Here is an 8,597-nt window from a genome sequence, read left to right on the forward strand (position 1 = left end):
CCCCGTGTTTCGCCGTTTGTCTGAGACCGGTTCGTTTCAGAATATCATGAAGGAATTACCCAAAATGTTGGACATGATAGAATAACAGGAAAATGTGTTAACACTGTGGAAGGCGGCCGCTATATCAGTTACCGGGCAGTTGGCACGCCAGGACGGGTTAAGCCAGACGACCGTGTGGAACATTCTTCATGTACCTTTTTGTATCGCTTGTGAATAAATAGTCGCCACTAATTAAGTTCCAACCCTCTTAAATATCACCTTTCGCAAATAAAATAGCTCCACCACTTAAGAAGGGAACCATAACAAATTAAGTACAAGTCACATCTGAGGTTGTACTTATATCGATTGACCACAATAACACTAAAAAGAATGGGCAATGAGATTTAAAATGGACATAGGCTCGTGTGTTCACTACGACCTACTGTGCTATGATGATCACTAGAGGGTGTAACACGCGCTACAATTGTTAAAAGCGTGCCGATAGCAAACGGATTTCCAAACACATGTAATAGATTCGGAACTATTTTTCGACATCTGTCGCCTGCGGGAGTTAATTTCCCTGGCCTTTGTTCCTCTCATGCAGATTGACTCTGGGTGGCCGCCATTGTGAGTGTGTAATGAGGAGCTGTTTGATTGCCAGTGCGTTACTCGTTCACCTTGCGACACAGAGCCCCATGCCATTCACGTTCCACAAGAGCATAGACACAGGGGTCCCGTCTGCGTCTCTCACGGTCTACGACCATACGTCTGTTCTCTGGAGATACGTCGACAGCCAAAAAGAAGACATTATACCCTCCTTCGTCCTTTTTGTATCATATATCATACCGCAGGTTTTTATCTTTTATTTCGTCGTGCGTTGACCCTGGCGAGTTGGACCATTATCCGTTCATCGTAAGAATAAACCTGATGTAAACAAACACGGCGGCGATGATTGGTCAGAAGCCGTAGCACACGTACACTGGTGTTGTTACGCTCTTGGAAGTAGATCCTACTTATGTATTAGATATCTTATTACTAAGTTACAGTAAATGAAACCTGAAGACATACAAATGTATTAACAGCCCTCAACGTTTTTCTTAATCACGCTTTAGCTACGTAGTTTTTATTTCAAATATCGTGTACAGTCACAGCCTTTGCATCGTTGAGATAATCGGCTTTGAAGTCTTCCCAGCGTTGCATACAATGTAGATAACAAACACGAAAACCTTTCACGTGTAGCACAGCCAGTAATGTAACGAACTGTGAACCTAAAGCGGGTGTTCGTGCATTGGATCTAATCATCGCACTCTCAGTTTTTTCTCGTTCAATTTGAAATACCTACATCTCGTAATTGTAAAACTCCTAATAATTTTTTATGAATAATGCACGCCTTCTAGTTTCTAATTACATATTGTATGCGAAATTCCTGTTTCCATTTCAAATACTTATTCTTAATTATCAATGTTTTATGGAAGACTGTCCATAAAAGTTGTTTCAATTAAGAAAACATAACAATTTAACTTTTTAAAGCAAAAATAAACCAAATCCTCTTTATTTAGACAATGCCCATCGTTTTATACCACAGAGGCAGATAAGTATCGTAAGAACATGAAAAACAGTCTCATATTAACAGCATCGAGCACATCATACAAATGCTGCATTTTTACATTTGCTACTGTGCCATTACAATATGAACCCAACAGAACTGATTTGAAGCCAAGCTGCGGGGTTCGGCCCGAGAAGTAACAAGACTGTTAAGCTGCCAGACGTACTGGAACTAACGCACGCAGGTTTTTCACACGTCACTGCCGAACGCTGGCGGGATATAGAACGGCTCATCATAAAAGAAGAAGAGAAAATGCTGCGCCTGGTTGGCTTCGTGGATCCTGTTGTTGATAGGCTCGTTATCAACGTAGCAGGTGACACTTCCAGAACTGAAATGTATTTCTCGGATTCGGATAAGGAAGGAGCTAAGAGATTACCAGACGACTGACTGGAAGTAATACTTCAGGTGCTTCAATATTTAACCGTACGGTGAAATGCTTCAATACTCTTTTACGTTACACACAGCTTATGCAGATAAATTACCCTGTGGTTAAGTCAGGAATTTACATCATTCTTGTTTTTAATTACAATCGTACGTTAGCTAAAAACGATAACGTGTTGTGGTTTTCGTCTAGTCGTCTAAAGAGCGTGGGAGATTTTCAGTGTATTATTTCATTCTGCTTAAAAATTAAATAAAATTCGGAGCTGAATTGCTTCTCTGCTCGTCTCTTTTTGCGTGTGAACTGCAACTGCAGGCTAGCTGTACCAGCTGACCGGCCGGTGCTGTCCAAGTTAGATGCGTCGGTAAAGCTGTTGTCCTGTATTATCACTAAGTTGTCCGCCCCCGCTAGCTGAGTGGTCAGCCCTCCAGAATGTCAATCCTAAGGACCCGGGTTCGATAACCGGCTGGGTCGGAGACTGGTTCAAGAGACGACAGTTTAGCATAGCCTTTAGCTATGTCATTTGCTAAGACTTAGCAAGGCGCCATATTCAGTTACTATGTCTTCCGAACAGATAATATTGTGACTCATGTACCGTCAAGAGCGACGTTCATCATTAATGGATTAAAGTTAAGTATCAAACTAATTACATCCGCTTTCTGAATTCTAATTCCTTGTCATGTTCCAGACCTCACGTGAGTATAGTTCATCCCTCCTCACGCCAGACTGCGTGAGCTAAAACGCGTGCATTTCGGCCTCCACTACTAACACAGTGTTGGCTCTTCTGCCAACACAACAGTTTTCAAGATGACGATCCTCCGCACATTACACAGTCAGTGAAGCTACTGCTGCCAAGGCATTTCGGAAATTCTAGAATTATAACCCGCTGTATCCTTGCAGCCTGGCCGTACAGACCACCTGCTCTTAATCCGTGTGACTTCTGGCTGAAGGACTACCCGAAAGACGTGTTCAGTGCTCCAGTTACGAACGTAGCTGAACTGAAGGCGCGCATTGCGCAGTGCAGTCTGAACGTGGGCCCCTAGTCACTCCAGTCTGTTGCGAAACATGCTCTTTCTCGATTTCAATTTGTGGCAGAAAACGGTGGGCATCGTATTTAACATACCTTGCACCAGTCTCACGACAGTTAAGAACCAGATGGTGAAACACGCAACTCAAACCATAGCCGTCGTATTGCTATTCATCTGTCACTTTAAGCCGAACCTGTTTTCGTTAAGACGGCTACAGCACCAACGGTTGGTAAAATTTTGTTTTTTTTTTTTCATCACGTTTCCCTTTTGAGACCAGGTATTTAGGGAAAGGCAGGATTCGGTGTGGACAGGGCTGTAATCAGTTACTATTGGTTGCTCAGTTTTTTTTTAAAAGAATCACGTACACTTTATTTGGAAACAAATGCAAATAAGATTGACACTAAGTAACAATTATCAAATTTGACTGTTAAGACACAATGTCTAATTTTTAAAAAATCTTAAGCAAGTTGCACTGACGGCTGAAGGCCTTATTGACCAGAAATTCAATTTTGTTTGCCCCAATAGTAATAACTCAAAAACCAGTTTCACTGCTGAAGGCCTGGATAGGAAATTCCTAAGAATCCATTAAACTTCTCCAAGAGATATTCAAATATTAAAAAAAAAGACAATCATCAAAATTTCACTATTAAGAGACAATATCTAATTAAATTTCTCAAGGCCAATTGCATTCATGGCTGAAGGCCTTATTGACAAGAAATTCAAATTATTTGTCAGCTGAAGGCCCCAATAGTAATATCTCAAAAAGCAGGTGGACTGCTGAAGGCCTGGATAGCAAGTTTTTAAGAAGCAATTAAACTTCTTCGAGAGATATTTAAACAACAATTATCGACATTTCAGTGTTAAGATATTTTGTCTAATTAAAATATCTTAAGACAAGTTTCACTCACAGCTGAAGACCTCATTAACAAGAAATTCAGACTCTTTGTTGGCTAAAGACCAAAACAGTAATAATTCAAAATTAAAATATTTTAAAAAAAAACAATCATCACTGTCTGACCAAATCAAGATAGAAGTGGGCCTCAGACCGTGCTCCAAGGATCGACCTGGGAAAGTCGCTCAACTTCGTAAACAATGAAAGAGGCAGCCAAGAATGATTCAAATGGCTCTGAATACTATGCGACTTAACTTCTGAGGTCATCAGTCGCCTAGAACTTAGAACTAATTAAACCTAACTAACCCAAGGACATCACACACATCCATGCCCGAGGCAGGATTCGAACCTGCGACCGCAGCGGTCGCTCTGCTCCAGACTGTAGCGCCTAGAACCACACGGCCACTCCGGCCGGCCGGCAGCCAAGAGATGTATTCACTTAACCAGATGGCAACTCAAACTAGTGACAGTTTAAACGCAGACCACCACTCTTGCAAAATCTGCCTAATGTCTGATAACAAATACAACGATGGAATAACCCAGGCAAGGCGGAAATGGCGAACACCACTGCGTCTCCAGAGTTTAGAACATCCAGAAGCAGAAGGAACCACTATGACCAAAGTACTCCAAAAGAAACAAAATACCTGAACCACAATCAAGGAGGCTGTCGAGCTACACGCCTTACCGGACAGCAGCGCCAAGGCGAGGAAATAGGCTAACCTCCAGGGCAGGTAACTGGGGCATTAGCTTCCACTAGGCATAAAAATACCGCTGGTTGAACTTCATCAAAAATAACACAAGGAATTCAATGATTAATAATAAGAAGTAGAGGACGGCTAATTAATTTCGCCAACTCCAAACACTCCACTCGTTGCTCTTCGTCTCAGCGACCATGCGAGCAGCAACGCGCGAAAAAACGGTGTCATCTCAAAATAGTGGAGGTTTCACTACTGGGTGTAGTGGACAATGAGGTTGTGGCCCTTGCAACTACAGCCCTTCGATCCGGCAGTGCCTACGTACCGCCAGCAGTCTGAGCATGTCCTCACACAGCCGGACCTCACTGCTTCTCCGTCCCAACCGAACTCCCCGACACACTTCAACCCGGCAAACACTTGACGTCCCTCCAAAGACCGTACTAGATATCGATAACCGCTCCTGTTGCCACTCACGGACAGACAAGCTAGTAAATGTCTAACATTCTGGGTGGTGTCTGTTTGTTCTATATCGTGTCTCCCTACCACTTGCGCGCAACGACGCTCTGAGTGTGTTTTTTAGGGAATTGACTAGTTTGAACCTGGGACCTGTTGCTGGTAAGGAGACGCGAGACCACACATGACATGTAGAGTTCAGAAGAGTTCAGTGAGACTAGCGATGATATAACCAAATACTTAATGATTTCAGCGTCAGCTCCACTGCACTCCCTGTAAAAGAATCTTAATACTAACTAAATTTAGTGGAAGGGGTTCAAGGCTTTCCTATTTTTAGTTAGCTGGTAAAATAACGTCGAAAAAGCAGTTAAGTTTACCATTGGAAATTTTATTCTACTCACAAAACATTGTTTGTAAATTGCACTTTTGATAAAAGGAAATGTTTTAATACAGGATGCTAAAAACCAACTGCGTTCAACAAAAATGTGAACGAATATTCCCTGAATGGGTTTCCAAGTTCTACAATGGATCGGAGGATGATCTATGCCATATCACATCCATAATCTATGTTTAAATTAAGTTTCACAAAAGAGAAAACTATCAAAATGGTCTACAGTGACCGTCAATTATCTTTAATTACTTATCTAACTTGTCGTAAATTACAGTGGCTGATGTGGCTTCTCAATAACTATATAACAGATAAATCATTGCGTTTCAGATTTTTACTTCAAGTGGCAAATGTGAACACCATGAGCTTTAATTGACGATCGACACGAGTATTACCCAAAAAGGGGGTGTAACAGACGAGACTTCTGCAGTTCTGAGTGAAGCTTTATGCGCTGTTATGCGGCATCGCGTGCGTTCATTACCTTGTCAGTGTTCGTCAGGGGGCGGCAGGCAGCACCGCTCCGCTCACCTCGCCGTCTCAGAGGCAACTGTCACCTAACTTCTCCTTACTACAATTTACCGAAGTTGGTTTAAAAAAAAACTATCTGGCTGTGTTTTCATCTGACCAATCGGGGTCGCAATGTTAACCTTAAGCTCCGCCTCCAAAGTTCTGTCTATCCAATGAGAAACGTTATACTTTTCGTGGTGGGGCAATGTTTTTAAAGTTTGCAACGTAACAGAGACGCGAAAAAGTCTCACGCTAAAACTTGCAGCTGGTGTGGTCCTTTTGGCGTTATCGTAAGATCTATACTGTTCTTCTGGAGGGCTCTATCTGTTAACGTGGGCTTGGGGGTGGTCCTGACATAACAGAGACACGAAAAAGTCTCGCGCTAAAAACATGCGAGTGGGGTGGCCCTTTTTGTGTTATCGTAAGATCTATACTGTTCTTCTGGAGGGCTCTAGCTTTTAACGTGGGCTGGGGGGGGGGGGGGGGGGGGGTGGTCCTGACGTAACAGAGACGCGAAAAAGTCTCACGCTAAAACTTGAGGGTGGTGTGGTCCTAGCAGTTAGCTGGCGACGTGGGTATCCGTCCGTCCCTTATCCTAGGGCCTTCCAGCTTAACACGGTTCTGTTCTCGGCTTCTGTTCTCGTTTCTCCCCTCGGTACTGCATCTGTCTCACGGTGGGAAGTTATGACATGCATTTAGGCATTCTTGTGTTAGTCTGTGGTATTCCATTTGCTCACTCGTTACTCGTATTACTTTGATTAATTTAATGTCACGATTTATTCGGAGCTATGTGACATACTACTGGATTTGCTTATCATGTCAGGGTTTTCATGGAAGGTGTTGGATTTGCCTGACACCTTACGTATCACCACCCTTCGAACTTAATTTTTGTACTGAAGTTAGGCAATGATTGAATCGTTGTCTAAGCCAGTCAAAAATTATTCCACTATCTAAATTTTGTTGGTTAAGGTTCAGCCATATTATGCTGGTTCTATGCTGGTTTGTATTACCAGTTTATATTTTTATATTTGTCCACATTATTTTCAAAAATGACAAGAGAAGAATATTTTTATGCTATTATTAATTTTTAATTATTTTCTTTCTTTATTTAAGTGTGAAGTCTGTTTTTTGAGAAGTTTATTATCGAAAGTGAGGAGTCTTTCACATCAATTTTCTTAGAGATATATTTTTTTATAAATGTAGTAATTAAGTAAAATCTATTCCTAACACATTTTCTAATTATCATGTACAAGTAAAAAGTATTTGTTTCTAGACACTCATTTCAACACCGTTACACTAACAAATAAGAATTATTTCCTAGAATTGCTTTGACAAAGAAATATACATACACAAGTATTGAGATATTATCCTAACAAATGATACAAATGTTAAAAAAAGGGAAAACATCCAACAAGGTAATTTATTATTCTTTGTTTTTATAAGAAGAAAATAAGTAAAATATAGTTATTCTTTTATTTTTATGAGGTGAAAATAAGTGGCATATAGTTTTAGTGTTTATTATGCCTTACTTTTGTTCTTTATATACTGTGCATTTCAGAACTAATGACTTATTTTTATGGATAGTCTATTTTTTTACTTAAGTCCATAGTCAGTGACTGTTATTTTGTATTTTATTAGCTGTCTGGTGTGCTTAACTTATTTAGTTTTTCACACATTTCTTTTGCACAATTCCTACATCACATAATTTGATTTTACACATTCATACATTCCTATGACTGTTTAAGCATGAGGTTGGCGAATGTTTTTTCCACGAAGGTGATGGACTTGAGCGAGATGGATGTGGGCAAGTATTTGATGTACAACTTTGTTCATCGTTCCTTGTTGGCTTTGCAAGTGTGTGTTGCTGTTGTGGAGGTCCCATAATGGAATGGAGCTGTGAGTGCAGAATCTCGTGGTTTACTGGCTTTGTATCTGCGAAAGTCATAGTTATGTGTCGCTGAAAGCGGTCGTTTTTCGTTGTAATACTTCGCCGACGACTAGTTTACAATAGGATAGGGATTTTGGAAGGTATGTCGTCTATTCTTCACCCATCTTCTTTCTTGGTATCAATCTTGCTAATCTTCAACTTCTGTTCTTCCTGGTTTTTCTCTGCTTCTTATTTGCTTCTTGGTTCTTCTCTGGGCAGGATATGGAAATATTTATTGATAACCAGTCGCTATGAAGTTCTCCTCCTAGTAACAGTTTGATAAATGGTTTGGATGTGTCATTTCTCATTTCTACTTTATGGACGTTTTCTTCAGTTTTGTGCATCAGCGTGCTGTTTAATAGCAGTAGTGTGACTTTTACACATATTTTTTTGCCAGTGGTGGCTTGCCCAAGCAGTCTTCTCGTAGGGACGTTTTTTGTTCGCTCCGCTGAGTGGGGGTGCTCGGAGACCCTTCTGGCGTATGGTGTCCTGTTGTGCCTCTGCAGCGTTCCGGCACTCTGTGGTTCCACTTAGCAACAGATTTATTTACTGCCCACTTTCGCTACAAGAAGGGCCCTCTGTTGGTCTCGCTGTCCTTTCCCTTCTCTTGACGCTTCTGCCTTGTAGGAATCGTGTCTTGCTAATTACGTCCTTTTCTTTCTTGATACTTTTCGCGTTGCAACTTGTGGGTCGTTGCATCTCGCCCTTGCTGGAGTTTTTTACAATGGTTCTTACAAAAAGTT

This window comes from Schistocerca americana, chromosome 5 (genome assembly GCF_021461395.2).
Source record: "Schistocerca americana isolate TAMUIC-IGC-003095 chromosome 5, iqSchAmer2.1, whole genome shotgun sequence".
In the NCBI taxonomy this organism is placed as follows: domain Eukaryota; kingdom Metazoa; phylum Arthropoda; class Insecta; order Orthoptera; family Acrididae; genus Schistocerca; species Schistocerca americana.